Source organism: Epinephelus moara, chromosome 13 (assembly GCF_006386435.1).
Source record: "Epinephelus moara isolate mb chromosome 13, YSFRI_EMoa_1.0, whole genome shotgun sequence".
Lineage (NCBI taxonomy): Eukaryota > Metazoa > Chordata > Actinopteri > Perciformes > Serranidae > Epinephelus > Epinephelus moara.
This window is the reverse complement of record NC_065518.1, coordinates 14,793,218-14,814,998: the sequence shown is the minus strand read 5'-3', so window position 1 is coordinate 14,814,998 and position 21,781 is coordinate 14,793,218. Positions and strand designations below refer to the sequence as shown.

Genomic DNA, 21,781 nt, shown 5'->3' with positions numbered 1-21,781 from the left:
AAATAAAGTGTTTTTTACAAACTTGACAATTTCGCGAGTCACTTGCGGTCCATTCAGAATGAACCATGACCCACCAGTTGGGAACCACTGGTCTAGAGCCCAGCTGGCCACCCACATCGTTAGTTGATATTTGGTTGAATTCAAGTCAACATCTAATGCCAACGTCAATGTGACACAGAATACTAACGACAAATCACGTTGATATTTTGTTGGTTTTAAGTTGCGTTATTTCAGTAACCAAATCCAATGACTTTCAAACATCTCACACCGAAGTCATCTTGACGTAGAACATTTGGTCATGAGGTATGGAAACCAAAATGTCATAGTATTAACATCCACACAATGCGAATTATTGTGTCGTTACACTTTTAAAATATCTTAACCCAATTTTTCATTCCAACGTCTTTCTAGCGCCAATATCAGAAAACAAATTCAAATATCCATCATAATTCCTTTAGATGAAGTCAATGTTGATTTGGTCAACAAAAGCGGATAACCTAAACCAGATCATAGTAGCCATCTTAAAGCATCAGCTATTTCTTTTCAACCAACGTGTTAGCATATAGATAAATTTAATGGAGCAAATCTAACTTTCGGTAAACATCTATGGGTGGATTATGAGACGATGGGCCCCTGGGCACAGAAATAGTAAAGGCACCACTACCTCTCTGACATAGGAGCAAGATACCACACGACGACTTTTTAGTCGTTCTCTTTTGTAATTGTTGTTTTGCGTCTTTTTGTGATATTGTGTCACTTTAAGGTAATTTTCTGTGGGTGTTTTTGGCTGTTTTGTGTCTCCTTGTAGTTATTTTGCGTGTCTTCATAGTTCCTTTTCATCTCCTTGTGGTCATTTGAGACTCGTCCTGGTCAGTACATGATAATATGAGTGACATTTTGCAAGTGAAGGCCAGAAGGACCCCTGACTGACACAAAGGGTCCCTGGGCTTGTGCCTGGTAGGCGAATTTGCATTTCCTAGGATGGTTAAGGCATGACCCACCTTACTCTCCCTCTGACGGGTGAGTACTCAATTACTCTATTGCTTGGATTATTATGGTTTAGGCAAGAGGAGTGGGATTGGTAGGAGCCAATCAGAGGCAGCATAAGGCAGAGTTGGGCTGGTCATGCCTTCACCATCCTAGGAAACACAAATTCACACCCAGTAGTAATCTATCCTTGTAAACATCTACTCTTTCTAAGATTAATTTTGATTTCTTACAACGTATAAACAGACCCTAACTCATTTGGCAAACATTTAACATATTTTCATATCAATTTCAGCTCTGCGTAAAGCAAATAAACGTGATGTTTCCCACATAATGCTCCATTCATCTGCCTTAACAACACAGTTTACACATCTTTATAACTGGTGATTTATTAAATCAGAGTTCTACTGAGTGAAACATGATGTCGAATTTAGCTGAAGACCTCAGTAATATCAGTAATATAAAGTGGTAGCAATAAAAAAAACCTTTGGGCATACATTTTTATCGAGTATCATGAAACTGTCGGAGAAAATTATGAATTAAACATAGACTAAAACTGCTCTAAAATCAAAAATTGAGTTCCACTGACTAAATCTTGACTGAAACTAAACAAAACAGACTAAAATGTGTCTTTATAACCAGTAGAATTTTCAGTAAATGGCCAAGAGTGAAACTAAATTTATGATTCTTGTATAAATTCACACTGGCTTGCGGTGATGTGTTCAAAGATATATATCATGCAAAACTAAGAGAAGCAGCACATCCTCACAAACTAATTTCTTCTGTATTACTGTGATATTAGTATTCTTTTAATGGCGCTGGTGTGCAGATCATACATGAGAACACATGCACTCAAACTCATATATTCCCAATCTGAGCTGTCAATAACATGTGAACACAAAGGGGTCATGCGCGGAGCACCACCCAGCTGTGTCTCTGCAGCCTCAGCGAGCACACAGCTTCCCAAATGAACTGAGAGGCTGTGTACCACTCAACGCCACACAAAGTCACACACACACACATGCACTCTAACCTCCACTTACCGCCACCCCCCCACGCACACACACACCCACCCACTGCTCAGTGCACCCTGCCTCCTGATAAGCTGGTTTGCCAGGCTTGCCAGCGTCGCTGATGGCTCCGTTTGCACAACCGCTCCATTGTTGCCGTGCAGAGTGGACAACTGCACTTTGGACCTTTCAGTGGGGGAAAGCCTTCTATTTTGTTTCCCTTAAGGGCATCCACTGTGGTTTATCTGCAAGCTGCCAACCACACACACTTTAAACACTGCATTAAGGATATCTAAGGATAGAAAACATAAACAGTAGCCGCTGCATATCCGGCGCTGCCTGCTGCTGCTGTTAAGTACTGTACAGTCAGTTTGCCTGGCAGCTGATTTTTCCGGAGCTTAAAAAGACTCATAAAAAGGCAGCTGAATTATCTGGGTTGCTGGAACCTGATCCACTGCCGGCTGACCTTTTCCGCAAAGCAATATTAAACGTAATAGTTGGGCTGAGTTAAGTGATTGCAATTTATGAGTCCATTTAACTAGATTCAATATTGGATGACAAATGATTACCTCGGTGGAGTAAAGCTTACATACACGGGGAGAAAAAAAAAAAAGCCTGCCACGCACAAACACAGAGCTTTATCAAACTTAACAATCAGCTCAGTGTCTGTCTGCTGCGAGTCTGGCTCGGCGGAGGGCTGAACAGAATTTTAAAAATGCATGACAAGACTAGAAGAAGAAGACGAAGAAGAAGAAGGAGAGGTTGCATATTAAATATCCACACATATCTTTGCGTTTTTGGCTCAAACTCCATTAAGCTAAAATTGATGTGCATTGAATAGATGTTGCCTCTGAATCTGGTCAACTGGCCAAATGGATTAAGTGTATCAAATCCATTTTCCTGAGTGCATTGAGGAAGTGTCAAAATGAAACATTTTCAATTTAGCCCCTTAAGGTCCAAGATTTCTTCATCCAGCTGTAGAACAAGCTGCTTACCCGGCAAAAACAGGCCGCAACACATCGCTTAAACGTGGCCCGGGCTTTAAATTAGCCCGACACAATCCACATATTTGATTCACTATGCAGCCAGAAAGGAGCGACATGACTTTCAGGCATTCAGCTCAGACTATAAAGAAACAATGTAGCCTACTTTGCACACTCCTCACTGCTCTCTTTTCAGCCACATCCTCTTGGATTTTATGACTCTGGTTAAAATGCAACCATTAAATATTCATGTGCGAGGGCTTTCACCCGTGAAGCAGCCCCCCCCCCCCCTCTCTCACTCTCTCCCTTTCTCTCTCCGAGCTTCAGAGAAAGTGCGAAACTTTTTTGATTTTAACTGACAGGAGCTAAATATTAAAAAAGAAGCTTTGGGAGTTCAGCAAAGAGTAGACTACTCCTCTCCAATATCCACTGATCCTCGCCTTCTCGGCTTTCATCCTCATTGTACTTAAAATTTCAGACTGTAGTGAGACTCCTGTAAAGTAAATTAACATGACAATACAAACTGTGGAGATTAATGAAAACAAATAGTCGCTGAACAATGACACTGTGAAAACTGATGGTTGACAATCACTCCAAAGAGAATAGTGCGTGGGGTGGTTTATATATTTTTTTTTTCGGCAAACATGCATCATAAACTATATATATTGCTCATTAATTTTTCACTTGTTGTCTTGGCTGTTTATTATGCAAAACATTTCCTATCAGCAGCAAAAGTAATGACACAAATAATTCATACTTTCCCTCTCAGAACTCCCGGCATGCTAAAATCCATAATATATAGCAAGTTAGAGCGTCTATAAAAGATTAAGGATGAAATTATGTCTTCAGGTATAGACAGTAGCATAAATAAGGCTGAAATGTGATTTTGCTGCAGTGAACATTAGGGAAATTTTCAGAGGCTTTATTTGCGTTGATGTGATCCGCATACAAATCGAGGGCTGCAACATTCAGGGCTTCTCCAAACAAGCGATTTTGTAGACAAATGAAGCAACTGCTCAGAAGTGCGGCTCCAGTCTTTAGCCCTGTTTACACCTGCTATTAAAGGTATACTGTGCAGGATTGTCGGTTACTGTTTATAAAAATGCTCGCCAGTAAAAGTGAAAGTAAATCCAACCCCAGGTTCAACTTTGATTGGCGTCTTGCCCCACTACATTTGCATTTCTTCAACACTGTGCCTCTGGGATAACTGCTGCCTATGATCTCACACCTGGTTGCTACCATTTCCCAACTTCACCTGAGTGTAAAGTGCTGTAAAGTTTAGTTGATTCAAAACACACATTAAACACACATTAAACATGGCTTAATAGAGACAGTTTCAAACACAAGTTCACAAATCAGCTTCACTATAACTCGCAGCATTCACAGACAAACACTTGTCTTTATCTGGACACATTTTCCCCACAAATACAACATGCTAACGTTATTAGCACAAGCCTATGGCATTTTACATTGTATAAATTAGCCTAGCAGCTAGTGGACTTTTCCTCTACTCAGAAGAAGCCAGGGACAACAGCAACATTTAACAAAGGTACAAAATTTGGCTCCATTACAACTCACAAGGTTCACCGACAAAACTAAACACGTTTTCCAAACAAATACAACATGCTAACGTTATTAGCACAAGCCTATGGCATTTTACATTGTATAAATTTACCTAGCAACCAGCGGAGATTTCCTCTGCTCATATGAAGCCAGGATAAATCACACACAAGAATGCTATTTTTGTGGAGGCTGTATTGTCTTCACAATTTATTGTTTCTTATCTGTGAAATAAAAGTAAATAAAAGCTTTGTTTCCACTGAGGGAAATGGTGTCAGCTTACAAAAATAGACAGGAGGTCTGCATCGCCGCGACATGTAGTTACATTTCTGGGGAGGTGCACGTCAGGCTATGCCATATGTACGCCTTTGATTCCACGCAGAAATATAAATCCCACATTAGAGCTGTGACTTATGACCAGAGTACCCATGTTCATACCCAGTGTAAACATGGCCTTCATATTCAAGGTGGTAGAACACACGTGCGACAATTTGCCGCCACAAGTTGGTTTAACTGCTGCAAATTTCAGCAGGGGAAAAATAAAATGAAGCCTGACAACAGTGTATTTGTGTGAGAGCAGTGGCAGTGCGAGCGGCGAGAAAAGTTCATTCATTCTGAACTAATCTTTTTAGTGATTTGGGAATGCCGATTCGTGCCACTCACTAATGAATGACTAAACTAATCATTAGGATTTTTGTGAATAATATCAGCTGCTACAAGCAAGTGTTCAGTCAATCACTATCTGAGTTTGGACAGCGAGTGTATGAGAAGCACGCAGAGGCGACTGCTCTTTCATCAGTCATCAGAAGTCTGTCCTGTTTCAGCATTGAGCAGCTGATTGAGATGAATCCATTTTTTTTTCTCTTGCTGCACCAGTATGAAAGACGCCACTTGCCAGAAACAGTCAAACTTTCCATCGCTGCTCATCGCAGTCTTTGATCCCAGACAAGTAAGAAAACAAAAAGTGGAGGACGGCTTGTGAAACGGAGGCTTTCACAGGCATTCTTCCTCTCTTGGAAAGCTGCCTGCTCTTTTGAAAAGGGGGGTTTTTCTTCAAAGCAAACGCCGGTGACATTACCCATTCTCCTCCCAATTAAAATTTATTGAAAACATCCAGGAAACACTGTACTGCTAATATCATCACAACCAGCTTGTCAAAAACAAACAAATACAGCGATCACAGGGACAAAAAAGGAGCCCTTCCCCGGCCTTTTGAGTTCATAACCAGCATTTAATCCGCTGTAATGATTTACAATATGACAAGTCAGGCAAAATTTACTGTGACAGATAGAATGGGACCCAACATAAATATAATTACAGCTCACATGATCTTCTCCGCCTCCCTCCTCCAAAGGAAGTGCCTGCCGATGCCACACAAAGAGGATGCAGGATACGCAGCCTCGAGTGATTTGCTTTTTTTAATTTGCTCCTCAACCAGCTGATGCCATGAAAATAACAACAAGAAAGCCACAAAGTATCATGGACTCATCAATGCTTCAAGTAGCAAGGTCCTGATAGCAGGTATGTCTTCTGAATCAAGGTGGTCTACTGGGGACAACTGTTTTACCAAAACGAAGACGTGCCATTTGACCTCCAGCATCAAAGGTCAAGCGAAACCACAGAGCAACAGTGTGCGGTGTGTCTTAAAGAAACAGCTGTGGCTAATTGAGAGTACATTCTAAGGATGGGTGCTTCTTAAATGGGGCTGAAACGATTAGCATCAGAAAATCAATCTTTAACCGTCGTACTTTCTTTTTTTTTCAATGTACCAAAAAAAGAAATACCAGTACTCCTTCTCAAATGTGAAAATTTGTTGGTTTTTTTGGTCCACTATTACAGCAAACTAAATATCGTTTGGTTTTGGGACTGTTGGTCTGACAAAACAAGAAATTTTAAGATGTCACCTGGGACTCGGGGGTTGAATTTTGACTTTTTATAAATTGACAATCAAGAAAATAATCAAGGACGGAATAATCAATAACGAAAATAATAATCAGTTGCAGCTAGGAATGGGACGATATAAAAAAATTCATGTATGATTATCCTCGCAAAAATATCTGCAATTAATATTTTCCCAATAATCATCAAAATATGCTTAAAACTTTAGATAATTTTAAATTGAAAAACAACCAATTAATCTTAAAAAGCCAGGTTTTTCAACTGTTTGAAATGGCATCGTAACTTACGATATGAAATACGTCGATGATGCTTGGTTAAGCTATTCGATTTTTGAGGTTGGTGTCTTTGCAGGATCTCATTTATTGTTGGTTGCGTAACAGTCTCTTTGGGTGCTGCCGAACAGTGCCATGCCATTGTTCCGAAGAAACATCACCATTCGTTCTGCTGGGTCTAAAAGTTTGCATTCACTTGCAGCAGCTGCTCCTCTTGACCATCGAAGCCCTATTAGTCTGAAAATCTCCCATTGGACCGAAAGTCCTATTTTTCGGACAGCGGTGGTCATTGCTCCAAAATGTCATTTCTTTGAAAACAACACACTCCCTGAAGTTAGTTTAAGTTTCCTATCAGCGTCTGAGCCACCAAACCCAGGTGTATTTCACCGATCTGCCGCTTTCCCAGAGATTTTTGTGCCATCAAACGTGGGTGTTTTAAGCCAAAACATGATCTTTTCCTAACCACACATTCACCACAGGGCTGTTGACAAATGTTACATATCCGTATCTTAGAGACGTACAATGCCAACATCTTTTCTGGCAACTTGGTTGTCTAACTGCAGGGAGTGTATTCTGAAGTACTACATCGTAGGCAACTGGACGTTTCTTGAGGATGTGTCACCTCTCATCCAAGAGGCTTCTTCAGTGCTGAAATGAAAAAGTCTCTTGGATGAGGGGTGAACCGTCTTCAAGATTACCATGACCTGGATGGCTGAGAATCTTCACTAACATGCAGGGAGTGTGTATTTTCGGAGAAACAGGAATTTGGAGCAATGGTCATTTCTTTTGGCATGATGGGCTGTCGGAGAAACTGGATTTTGGTCCAAAGGGACATTTTTCAGAATAATGGAGCTTCGAAATGTTGGGCTATCACAAAAATAGGCTGGACAAAATATTTACTGTTATCCTAATGATGGAAATTCACCATGAACAACTTATTTTGAGTGGCTTTTTATTGCGATCTGCGGTACAACTGTATATCATCCCATCCCTGGTTGCAGCCGTACTTTTAAATATAGTTTAAAAAGAAAGAAGAAAACAGAGAAATAAATTAAACAAATCTGAGTCCTGGTTCTGACTGACACTTAAAACAAGTAAACAACTCTGCCAGTGAAGCCAGAATACTTCTACCTTAACTTGTTTAAAAAAAATGTTGGGTTAGGAGTGTTTGTATATTGAAAAAAAGGACGACTAAAACAGGTTGCTGCACTTGAATCAAGAAAAATCAAACTTTTTTGATTGATTTTCCAAAATATACTTGAAACAAGTTGATTTGTATTAGAGACAGGTTGCAATAATGCTACAGCACTGGCAGATTTTTGCACCAAGGACTTGAGAGGCAGACAAAAACGACTTGATGGGGGGATTATGTGCTCGCACTCTGTCGGAGAGATGCACTGAAAGTACTGAATCATAAAGATAGGCATAAAAAGTCAATATAACACAAACAAAAGTGTCAATATGAAAGTCGTGGAGCAGCCAGAAAAAAGAGTCGTAAACTCTGTGAGAAGTGGCAACACATCAGCGTAATTCTCCAAAAGAAACCCACTGTGCTCAACCCCCCCGGCCAGCTCAGATTAGGTTTCACATTCCTACCTCACAAATAACACACACACACACACGAGAGAGAAAAGACAGAGAGGTGAAATGAGACACAGACACTTTTGTTGAGACATTTCTGACCTCAGACTATTTCATCTCACTGACGATGTTTACACCATAAGTCAAGCACAGATATCTCCTCTCTTGTTCTTCATCCAAGATGAGGAGGATCACCCCCTCCCTCCACCTCCATCACTCCTCATGCTAATGTAACACACATTAGTGAAACCAGCCGCGCTCTGTGTACGTCCATGGTGACACGAAGGATGCTGGGCCCTCGGGTGAGCCATCTCTCTCTCTCTCTCTCTGTTTCTCTCTCTCCACATGCCAGGCACATCACGGGCGCAGCCTCACACCACAGCGTCTGTGACTCAAACATGCCCTCCTTTTAGAGCAGATGGTCAAAAATAGCGTCCGCCGTCAACATTTTTGTAAGCCGTGGGACCCGTTGGGCCACACACCGTTTGCCAAGAAGGAGTAGGGGGTGCAATATATGTGTGTGTAAAAATAATCTGCTCGGTTACAGCTTCTCTCTCTGTTTGATACTGACAAAGTGAGAACGCCCTGTTGTTAGAAAAGAGCTTATGCAATCTGCACCTATAAATAGGAGTGTGAAGTGTGTCTGCATATGTGTCTCGCTGTGTGTTTACATCCAGAAAACACCTCACAATTAGGGTTGGGCATCAAGAGCTGGTTACAAATAAGAGCCGGTTCCAAAACTCTGATTACAAAAGGAGTCATTGAGAAAATTAAACTTCTGTTGTGCTTATCGGCTCGGGAACAGGAAGACGGTGGTGCTCTTTTTGGACTGGACGACGCTGTTTAAAGTGATACACAGGGAAGATCAATAGCAGGTGCGAGGATACGAGTCTGGGTGAGACCGTGTGACGGACCACAGGTTTTCCTCTCTGCTCCAATTGCTAACACCTGTTTGCTGTTGGAGCATCCACCTTCTCTATCGCTTGACCACAAACTTGCTACCGCCTCCCAACACAAGTGATGGTCAACCATTTTCTTATTCACAATGACACAAAACTGGTTCACACTTGGACTTTTTTGTACTTTAAATGTAAATAAGGTGCCAGAGTGCCTAAAAAGCATCAAAATAGAGCTTGTTTATCAAAAGAGGTGCAAGAAGATCCCTGGACCCCAAAACAAAGGTCCAGGCTAAGCCCTGGATGTCCTCCGATCCTAGAAACGCCCCGATGTACACCTGGCCTGTGCGGGGCTTCGGCGGCCGGATGTGTCTCTTGGTAAAGATGAGTGAGGACAGCAAACGTCCACCTAAAAATGTGTTTGTTTATTAACTGGCCCCTGGCCCCCTGTCATTTTGCAAAAATGGCCCCCACGTAAAGCAAGTTGAGCACCCCAACACTTGACACTTAGCCATACTCCAGCTTCCTCCCACAGTCCAAAGACATGCAGGTTAATTGGTGACTCTAAATTGTCCGTAGGTGTGAATGTGAGTGTGAATGGTTGTCTGTCTCTATGTGTCAGCCCTGTGATAGTCTGGTGACCTGTCCAGGGTGTACCCCGGCTGTCACCCAATGTCAGCTGAGATAGGCTCTTCGGATATCTGTGATCACTATTAAGAGTGTAAAACAATCTCTGTTCATTTTCTGAAAGCCACCGCTTAGGGCGGGACGACCCGCCAGCCACCGGACGAGGGAACATAAGGAAACAGACAAGACATGTTTACAGAAGAGTTATTTAAAGTCACCACTGGGACGGCATTGCACGTGGCTACGAGCCATACTTTTACACGCTGTGGCGATACACAAACACACGTTTCATATCCTGAAAACCCAGGTCATTCAGACACACTCACTGGTAGCTGTTAACCCTTCGAAACCTGTCATAAATTACTATGTTCAGGATATATGGCTACTCAGAAATACTCTTCCTTGACATGACAAGTGTATTATACATGTTTTAGGACACAAATATTGTACAGTTTTAGATTAATCAGATTTAATTATCTTTTTCTGCTTCTTATTTCCATTTCTGATGTATGTGCTTTGGCACCACAGTTCAGTTGGGTGGTGTAAACAGGAAGTATTATGTTGCCATGGAGATGCCAAGTTAGCTTTGGGCTACAACTGAGCCCATTTTTTATGTCTGTTTGTTTACATTGTAGCAAATCTGCACCATTAAAACATCACACTGCTGTTCACACTACAAACATCAGCATCACCTGACACTGAAAACGGGGTGTACGTTTAATAAATTACGAGGCAAGATAAAGGTGCGACGTTCAATTTATTCATCCATAAAAACATGGAAGCTAAAGCGCTCCAATCCCAATTAACCAACGCTGTTTATAAAACATAACAAACAAGTTAGAATCTTTTCTTACATGATTTCAAAGGCAGATTTATGGTCGTTCATCCAAAAACGACAGCAGAAATACCACAGTCTCTGTAAAGAATAAGACGCAGAGCAGAAAAGGTGCGATTTTTGACCCCATGATGCATCAATCAGATCATGCTAAAGGTTTAATGTATTCCAGCCCGTCCAGCAGCGTTGAGACTTCTGTCATGCTCTTCTTTCACTGCCCACAGCTGTCACGTTAGTGTATCAGCTCTGGTCTGTGATGCATGTCGTGCACCTGGGTAACCGACCGCACACAGACACCGTGTTAGATTGAAGGTGCAGTGTAAGCTGACACACAGTGTGCTGTGGGTGTGGTGTTACCGCTGTCTGCCCTTCATCATCAGTCAGACGGTTTTGTTCGAGCAGGTGAGAAAAGTGGGAAATCTGAACTTCAGTAGACAGATGTTGTCACCGCTGGGCTCGGGGAACTTATGAGGGCAAATTTCCAATGGTTTTATGGGTAAAATTACTGAACAAATACTAAAAAATAGGTTATAGATTAGGAAAATAATTACTGGCATGTAATTCTCACACAGCTGCTAAACAAACAAAAGGAAAACTGCTGCTGTGTTTTTATTTGTAAGGGAGGAGACCAAACCTGGAGCAAAAATTAATTAAGCAAGTGAATTAAATCAGTGAGGTCTAAATGAAGGGACTTGTCTCTCTTGTAGCACTACTTATGGCATGTTCACACTCCAAGCGGCAACGCAACAGCATGACCAGGTACACCATCACTGAGTCGCTGCACAAGTGTTTCTCAAGCATTTGTTAGCGTAGTTACGTCAGCAAGGCACCATGATTGAACGCCATCTTAAGTTTGTATTTGGCCAATTTGTTTCATCAATGTCTGAGCCCAATTTTTACTTACATTTTGTCACCCGATTACATCCCCAAGTGCACCACAATGCACAAAATGCTAGCATAGCATCAGCTAACTACGCTACATAATGCAGTACTACAGCTAGAAACAAAAATGTGCGATTGGTTGATGCTTCACCCCATCATTGGAGCTGAGTAAAGTTGAGACCAGCTCAGCTTTAATTTCTAGTGCCTCACGCCCACCTGCAGGGACAACTGTCAAGTGTCAGTTTGTGGCGTCATGTCACCGGCTTCCACTGAAAATGACTTGTAGCCTGTTGCTGTGTTGCTCGTAGTGTGAACACAGCAGCAGGCAAAGTTTTAATTTCATTAAGAGCCCTGAAACTTTTTTAGCCAGTAAATATTTATATAATGTAGATGTATCAAATATTGTACATGTTTTCCTATTTTGAAAGTATTTTTTCATGTTTATGTTTCTTGATTTTTGCTCTTGATTATGTGTGGCGGTTGCTGACGATTCTGTGTCGCCTCTTTAAATTCTGATAATTGACAACTGAGCTGTTAATCCAGATCGATGGATGAGAGGAGCAGCTGCTGCAAGTGAATGCAAGTTTCACTTTCTGCTGCTCTGTCTCTGCCCCGGGTGCACCCTGCACTCCGACTGTGGTGCACTCCTAATAAACGGTCCAATAGATGTTTTAATCATGGCAGGCTGCCACAAATAAAATAATGTGTGGGAAACCCTGCTGTGTTTATGTTATGCACTAATACACCAAAGCAAATTCCTTCTATGTGAGAACCTTCTTGGCCATAAATCGGACTCACGCACCAATCAGAATTCAAAATCATGGCTGCTTCATCTGTTTAAGTCTATGAAACATGGCAGGAAATAGTACAAAATGTCCATCTTTAAATCCCAGAGCCCAAGCTGACGTCCTCACATAACTTATCTGTTGTTCAACCACCATCCCTGAACCCAAAGACACTCACTGTTCAGAAATATAAAACAGAGAAAAGCTGCAAATCCTCACATTTAAGAGGCAGAGAGTGAACCTGATGACAGTTGTTGGGTTGCTCTCGCACACTGTGTCAATCAAATGTGATCAAATTGCATGTGAAGAGTCCCTATGAGGCAGATTTATGATTGTTTGGGTGTTTAAGTTATTAAATCAAAACTAGTGACATACCGAGTTTCAAAAAGAACTGAGTGAACGAAACCCATTTAAAAAGGAGCGTCTAAGCCCTCTTTAACCTGGGTCACCTCAAGTTATTGTCACAGTGACTATGCAAAATGAAAGCAAATGCAAAACAATATTTAAATAGGAGCCTCTTGTGTGTCGACATATGGCAACAGACGAACGAGAAACTGTGCAACATGTCAGGGATTTTATCCGCTTGTGTTTTACATCTTGATAGCAAACTTGAAAGCATTTGACATTTGTGTTTGGGGTGGAGCGGAGGGGGTAGGGGAGGTATCAGGAGGAGGAGGAGGAGGTGGAGGAGGAGGAGGGGAGTGTTGCTGGGGAAAGAGATTACCCTCAGACCTTTTCTTTGAGAGCGGGAGAGAATAGGGAGGAAGGACGTTCCCTGTGTATTAGTAAATCCCAGTTAATTTTCCCTGTCAGAGAACAATGAGATATGGACCCCCGCGGGCTCTGTTGAATGTAATTCCACCACTTGCTCAGAATCACCTTCATTACTCATCAGAGGTGTGGATCTCTCTCTAGCTCCTAAAAAAAAAGACCTACGGAGCACATACTAGACGAGATGCTTCACCAGAGCCCCTCAGGAGTCTTTCCAGCACCCTTTTTTTTGCTAGTGAGATTACACCTCTTGAGACATTTTCACATTACCAGAGCAGCTGCTAGTTTCTCCGTCTACGCCGAAATTTGAAGGAGGGAAACATGTCTGCCGCGTTACACTATCCCATGCCGCAAGACTTGACAACCCTTCAAGGTTCATGGGTTGGACCTTGTTTAATTTATAGAAGCCGAGACTTTGGAGGAGCCGGATGTTATTCATGATTCAGAGCCTTTCATTTACACTTAACACCGCTGTGCTGCGCTGTGACATCATCTGCGTATGTTTTTCACAGCATGTCACATTCAACATGCATGAGTCTGCGACTGCTGGGGGCCTCAAAAGTGGCAATTATATCCATCGTGGATTGAGACTCGCAGATTGGATCCAGTTCTTTTCACAGCTATCATGTCGCCATGGAGCTCGCCTGTCCAAACTCTGCTGACGACAACAAACGTAAAGCAGTGTTTTTATTTTATTCCCATTTGAATTTCTTATTTAACTCCCATGTTGTCCAGATCCTCAGGAAAGATTATTTTCATCTTCAATTAATCTGCTTGAGTCTAAACATTCACAGTGTCTCAGAGCCCACACTGATGTCTTCCTTTACCGTCTGACATCCAGCAACATTCAATTCACACTGAAATGAAGAAAAACAGCAAATTTTTCAATTTTAGAAGCTGGAAACAGAGACTGATAATTAGCCAATTAATTAATAGACTAATTGTTTCATGTCATCCATATCTTTCAGAACTCTGTCAGTCACTTTGAGCCCTAACAACAAATCCTGCTAGAGCTGCAGCGATTAGTCAATTAAGTAGTCAGCCAATTGATATAAATTAAGAATAAAATTATATATATTGTAAGAAGTCAGATGTCCATGTCTTGTTCATTATAAAGCAGCCACAGTGCTATATAAATACTGTGAAAGCATCAAAATGCTCAATCCATAGAGAAATGCACACAGTCCTTATTCACAAACTGTGCCCTTAAACGAGCCGTCACGACTTCCAGGAAGTTGTGATGTCACAACTATACTTTTTAAAAGGTAGATTGCGCCACCACAGCGCTGTTGCAGTCATTCCCAGGCTGCAATGATGGCGCAGAGACACCAAGAGCGCAGATTTGGAAGACCTAGAAACGCTAACCACTCAGAGCAGACGGGGCTTTTACAAGAAGAGTTCTTAAAGGGACAGGCGCTAAAACGGAGTGTTTCAGACAGAGAGGGAAAACGGGTACACTCAGGCAAACAGTGTGAGAAAAATTATGTGTTTTTCAAACATTAAAGCATATAAACCTGTTCTCGTAGTAACCCAAAATACAAGTATGGACCTGATAATGAGTATGATATGGGACCTTTAACGCGAAAATGTAAAACATTAGCTGGTTCACGCAATTGAAGCCAGAAGAAAATGTTGGCTTCGTACATTTCTGCAAACCAAAAATTTGCTATGTTTGTACATTTCATCAAATTATATCAACATATCTAAAGTGATGTAGTATATGAGCTGACTTTGGGTTATGGGGAGTCTGCAGATCACTGTTCAAGACCAGCAAATAACAAACTCTGTCAACATGCCAACATTTTTTGCTGGCGATTGAGTTGCAATTTCATGCTTTTTTTGGTCATACACGACAGTAAACTGAACATATTTGGCTTTGTGCTTTTGGTCATCCAAAACCAAACATGTGAAAATGCCACCTTGGAATGTGGGAAATCATTAAGCTATTTTTAATCTTACCTTTTATAGACAAAACGATCGATTATGAAAATAACCATTAGCTGCAGCCCTAAATCCTGCACGTAATTGATATTTTAAATAAGGAGGGAATTTTCCCAGAGTACCAAGCAGGCGTGGGATCAAGCCAAAAATACAGTATTTGGACCTATTAATCACGAGATGTGTGTTTTCTGTTCCGGCTAACTTCCCCTCCAGCATGGCTGCAGCTGTAAGAGGAGGCAGGCCTATTGTTCAGACTAACAAGGGGCGCAGAGGTCACTTGCATTTTCACAAGAGCTTTGCCAGAGGGGTTTGGGGAAGTAGCCCGGCACACAAGTCTGTTTGGTATGGATCTACACTAAAGCTTTTTCTATAAAGTCACATCATTCCCAGTCTATTATAAAGGGGGATAGATTAGATTAAGTGAGATTATGCGGAGAGGGGCTCCCTAAAAAGAGCAAAAATAACACACTCAGTACTTAGCAGGCGAGTCAACAGTGGGATTAAGCCAAAAGGACACGTTCAAATCCAATGCTAATATGCACAATGGTCATCCTTCCACAGGCTCAACTTTTAAGTGGTCTCAAACGTTGTCGCTCCACATTTCTCAACACGTTTCACAAGCTGCAGCTGCAACAAAAATCTGACTTTTATTACCATATTTTGGTCATAAAGCTGAAATTAATCTGCAGTTTGACAAATCTCAAAACCTCAAATAAGGCCTATATTTCTTCTCTCCATCAAACCTTCCTCCCTCCTGTCAGGCCCTCTCTCTCTCTCAGCGCGTACAGTTTGTACAATAACAACTCCTATCACCAATGCAACCGAAAATATGCACAAAGTGGTTGCACACTCTAACATGATTAAATGATGTGTGGTCTGGCGTCACTCCCAGCACCTCTCCCATCCCTCGCCTTGCTCTGTATCTCCCTCCTGCATGAACACAAACACACACACACACACAGATTCCCTTTCCCTGAGCTGTGTTTTGAAAATAGAAGCTTCATATTAACAGTCAACAGTCAAGCTGACAGGTACAGTCTGGCCATTCTCTCCATCATAAAACCCCTCGGTGGATATCTCGCGCGGTACACGTGTTACTGCGGCTTCGTGTCACCCAGGTGGAGCGGCACAAATCGTCACAATCACACACATGAGGAATGCAGGATAACGCATGTGGGGAGATTACGGTGGTATGATGTAAACGAAATGCTTGGTTTGTTATTCTGAGGGTTGGATGAAGTGTTCAGATCCCTTCCTGGAAAAAAAATGGTCAATACCACAGTGTACAAATACTCTGCCACATTACAGGTGAACTCACAGACACATCAACAATGAATCGTACTTAACAACAATATTTAATGCTTCTTTAAACTACTTTATACTGTGTACTGTCGGGAAGTTTATTCAGTGGTTCCCAATTTGGGGGTCAGGACCCCTCCAAGGACAGGCGAGATTATGGGGGTGTCACAACATTAATTACGAGACAGGAAAGAAGAAGGGATACTTTGCTTTCTATAGCCTGACATCCATTAATTAGTAACTAACGGGTTAAAAATTAAATGACGTGCTCCAGCTTTTGCGCCATATTTAAAAGCAGTATCCATATAGAGGTGGTAAAGTTGTAATGTTTTGTGTTATAAATGTCTTACCTTTTTACAATTTTCTGTTGGCTTTTCTGTCAGACAGCCAGCTAGCTGTGTTAACAAGTAGTTCTCCACTGGTTAGCTAACGTTAGCCTTAGCTGCTTTGCACTGCGCACCACCTAGGTCAGATAGGAGCTAGCTCACGCCGCAGTTACTGCTGTAACTTGCCGTGGACGCATAGTAGTCACCGTCCAGTTTCCCGCCAGTTAGCGCCGTCGAGTTAGCCGCTTCATTTTGAGCGACAAACCCCCCTTTAGCATTGTTAGCTATGTTAGCACCACTAGCTGTGCTGACACTGCTAAAGGTGCTAACAGAGCTAGCAGTAGTTAACAATGCGAAAGGGGGGTTTGTGGCTAAAAATTGAGCCGCTTACTCAAAGGAGCGACCTAGAAGGTGATCGGACGGTAGGCACAATATTTCCATAGCAACACTGTTGGGTCAACATGGCGTTACTAGCTGTAATCGCCGTATGATTGAGTTAGCTCCCACCAGACCTGGTTGGTGCAAGTGCAGTAAGCTAAAGAGTATTAAAATTAACCTGTAGACTGACTTGCGTAACCGTAACAAAATTCTCGCAGGTTAATCATTGACATCTCTAGTTCCTGTACAGGTATATCTATCTATTCTCACTGACTTTTATCGACTTTACTTAATTTTCTTGTAACATATTCGACAGTCACACTCAACCATCTGAAGTCGGAGAACAAAATCACTCTCTGTGAAACTCTTCGGGCAACTTGTGACAATGGGTTGCAAGTACACACTGCGTCATTACCAAGTTCTTCTACTCCAAAAAGTCTTAAGGACCAACTGCGAAAGAACCAACACACCCCCAAAAATACAGGATTGGTTCTTGCACAGGAAATCACAAGCCAAAAATGTTGGCAACAGTGGTTTCATCTTTAAAAATGCAACATATTTACCATCATCATCAGCTTTGCAAGTCAAATCTTCATCTGTAAAGTTGCTATAGTTGTCAAACCCCACAATATTTCCCTCTGAAATGTGGTGCAGCACATTTACTCAAAGTGTTTGAGTAAACTTAGTTTCCAGCTCTAATTATTCTAAACAGTCTCACTGCCGGAGATGTTACAGCATCAAACACCCCTCCAAGATGTTGTGATTGCTGACAAGTAATGTACTTACAGGATTATTAAAGACAACGTGCCGCTTGACACCAAACTGAACCTCATTATTAAGCTACTACAATTGCCCACTGACACACTTTCTGCAGGGCGAGCGCCACGCTTTGCCCTGCACTCTCCTCGCTCATTGAAAATAGCCACACAAGCACGGTGATTCATCCCAGGAGTTTATTCTCTCGAGCAAAGACAACACACACAACAACAACAACAAAAAAAAAGGACCTTGAGCGAAACCTCCACAAACCTCCCACAGGCTCTGACCGCGGAGGAAGAGCAGTCGGTCGCTTACACTCGCTTGCCTTCTTCCTGTTAGAGTGCTTAAGAGGGCACTCTGTACGCAGCGGAATTCCCAAGAAGAATCAATAACATTATGACATTATCCAGCAACTAACGGCCCTGTTTACCAGATACTGGTAAAAAAGGCTGCAAAAGGTTTGCAGATATGATGCAGGAATATCTGATATGACACTGTGCACTTTGTTGTGTTGCAGGAGTATCTACAAGTCAAAGGGAGCATGGGATGCAGCAGCGTGCAGATGATATTTCAGGAGGTGCGAGTGGCTAGCTGAGACCGCGGGCTCTCCTCGCAGGCTGGCCGGCATGCTGCTGGAGGTAATGAGGCCTCTTGTGTGTCCTCTCTGATCTGAGAGTTGAATAATTTCCCATGTGGCACAGCCATTTCCAGCTTCCGCCTTTACTCTCACCTCATCGGGGTGGGTGGAAAGGCGAGAGCAAAAAACTCCCACCCTGCTCTGCAAACGTGTTGCCATTGTCAATCCACAGAGCCACACACACACACAGAGACCTCAGGCTGGCTGCGGTCCAGACAGAGAAGAGATTTTGAAAGATATATGATTTAAAAATAAAAAAAACCTTTGTTTTCTTTATCTATTTTTAGGGTTTTGTTCAGTGGATCTGTGTCAGCCTCTGCGTGCGCTCCTCATTGGTCAGTAGGGAAACTCGGGAGTTGATAAATGGTCTACTTCAGCGCCCAGACACACGTGCTGGGTTGCAGATCTCTGTTTCAATGTGGCTTTTGTTTGACGGCTGGTGTTTCAACATCCTCAACTTGAATAGAAGAAGGTCAGCCTGGTGGGGTCTGCCCCATGGTTATTCACAAGCCCAACCTGGGGGCCCCCATATTGGTGGGGTGACTGGGAGGGAGGAGACAGGACGAAGAAACCTCCCTCCTGCGTCTGACACCAAACTAATCTGTGAGGGAAAGTTTAATCACACGTGTGCCACCCAGTGCTTGGCGATGAATTAAAAGATGCAGGGGTTTGGGTGACGAGCATCATCTAGGGAGTGTAGCTGAAAGTTGGACATGATGTGGAAATGTAAACAAGCGACTAAAGTTTTAACATGACCCTCAGAGATTCGGATGCAGCAGCAGCAGCAGCTCAACGCAGACCAGAGGAGAATAAACTTTTCAGCAACACAACAAAAACAGGAAGAGAAAAAGACGAGGAACATCTGCACGTGTGTGTTTGTTTGCTCTCCTGATGCCCCTCAGATGCAGGAATACACACTCCCCTCTGTCTCACTGACAAAGCCCACATAGGAGGCAGATCAGGGGGGCTTACTTTTTCCACTTGGCCATGCTTTTTGCATCCTGGTCCAGATGCAAGTGAGAATGAGCCCACTTCTATATGAGAGGGGCCCCCCCTGGATCCATATTCAGACAGCAGGAATTTGTTTTGGGGGGGGGGGGTCAACTTGTGCAGCATCCACGCTGTGACATAAATACACTGATATTTAATACTATGCACACGTGCAGCTGGCAACAAAGTTCAGGAATAAACATTTAGCGTGACATTCAATGGGAGAATCTGCAGTGAGCGCTGCTGCAGGCTGCATGTACTGTAGCACCCATGGAGCCACATAAGACAAACCATGTGCACATCAGGAGCCAAAAGGTAGAAATAAAAAAGCATGCACGCACACAGATACAGACACACACATGCATGATTCATTCAGCGAGCAAAATGCACCCAGGCTGCCACAATGTCGCCTCCAAGCCCCAACGCTTTGGAGATCAACGCGGCATCTGTTACTAACGAAATGCACAACCTGCTTAACAGCCCGCCGGTTCAATCCCGACGGCACCGGGCAGCGTGGTAGTAAATAAAAAGCTGCGGTTTCTCATCACAGCCTGCGACGTGCTCCTCGGTGCCACTTCAAGTGGTCACTCTATTGTTGTGAAACAATCTGAGCCAAAGTGGAAACAAAAAGCCCCTTTTCCCCGAGACAGCAGGCTCCGCAGGCAGCGCGACACACCGGGGGAACAAGCAGCGTTAAGTTTGCACTTACTCACCGGGTTATTACGCGGAGAAAGTCCTCGGTAATTTTCGGGCTCTTGTTTTTAAATCTCTTCCCCCCTCACGGCCACTGAGAATGGGCTCAACGTCAGTGGGTGAGTAACTGAATAGACTCGGAGAGAGCGCAGTAAGTTGAAGTGTCAAATTACATCGGCTATTCTATTACCAAAGGGACCCTCGCTCGGTGGCTGCTGACAAAATGTGTCGCGGATTTGTTTTGGACGCGGAGAAGACGCCATGAGGAGGAGAGCCGGGAGCTGGAGCCGGAGCCGGACTGTCGCTCAGCTCAGCAGCCATCTGGTACTCTGGGTCTGCAGGGGCGACCCGCTCCCGGTGCGGTACCGACCCGGTCTGGAGCTCTGTGTGCACATTATTTACAGTATGGGAGGATTTTAAAAGACAGTGCACAAATGGTTTCACATATTAAAATGGAAACTGGGCATGCTGGGTGTTTTATTGTGTGTGTTTTATTGATTAAATTAACTCAACAACACCTAATGGTTATTTATTGCAATTTAAAATGAATTATTTAACATAATGACATCTAAAAAAGTAATACTGATATGAGTAAAGGGGTGATTACTGATTAATACTAGCAGTCACTGATAATAAATTTAAAATAATAGAATTTTTTCTCAAAAGCCAAAAAAAAAAATGCAACTTCAACATACAGTAAAATAATATTTATAACAAATAAATAAATAAATAATAAAAAATGTAAAATAAAGCATAAAAGATTAAAATTATCTAATAATAATAATAATAATGAAATAAAAATAATACTAGCAGTCAGTAATAACAGATTAAATATAATAGATTTTTTTCCTCCAAAGCCACAAAATGTAAAAATAAAAATAAAAATGAATTTACAGNAGCCACAAAATGTAAAAAATAAAATAAAAATGAATTTACAGTAAAATAATATAAATAATAACAAATAAATAAATAGATAATAATAATAAAAACTATAATAAAGTATAAAAATTTAACAATATTATAAGAATACTGATATTATTAACAAAAATAAAAGAAAATAATAATAGCAGTCAATAATAATAGATTAAAAAACAATTATTTTAAAAGCCACAAAATGTAAAAAATTCAATATACAGTAAAATAATAGTAATGATGATGATGATGATGATAATAATAATAATAATAATAACATGTCAAATAAATTTTAAAATTTAACCATTTTATAAAAATACTGACACTATTATATAAAATAAGAAAATAAGAAAAGAAAAAAAAATTATATGCAAAATAATAATAATAATAATAGTGGTTAGTAATAATAGATTTTTTTTTCTCAAAAGCCACAAAAATGTAAAAATTCAATATACAGTAAAATAATAACATTATAACAACAAATACATAAATAGATGAATAATAATAAAATGTAAAATAAAGTATTTTTAAAAATAACAATACATTATAAAAATACTGACATTAATGATAGTAATAAAGTTATTATCATTATTATTATTATTATTATTAATAAATCGATTAAAATGAACTGTGTTTATACAGACTGTTAACTCATTGTCTGAATATGGTCGATATAAATATTAATATCAACTCTGATACATATAGTAGCCTATTAGACGACATCAATCACGCGCACGCCCTCTCGCACCAGCGCATTG

General features: G+C 41.5%; 1 protein-coding gene and 1 long non-coding RNA gene across 4 annotated transcripts in view; one reads left to right on the top strand and one right to left on the bottom strand.

The window, feature by feature from the left end:
- Positions 1–20,296, bottom strand: part of LOC126399582 (zinc finger MIZ domain-containing protein 1-like) — a 160,979-nt gene extending 140,683 nt beyond the window's left edge. For all 3 annotated transcript variants that reach the window (XM_050059650.1, XM_050059652.1, XM_050059651.1), the window contains exon 1: positions 20,132–20,296. The gene's annotated coding sequence lies outside the window, so the exon portion shown is untranslated. The remainder of the gene's footprint in view (positions 1–20,131) is intronic.
- On the top strand, positions 20,104–20,575 carry LOC126399598 (uncharacterized). The gene is made up of 2 exons (XR_007570911.1): positions 20,104–20,230; positions 20,307–20,575. It is a non-coding gene; the product is annotated as an uncharacterized LOC126399598 (long non-coding RNA).
- The last annotated feature ends 1,206 nt before the right edge of the window (positions 20,576–21,781 follow it).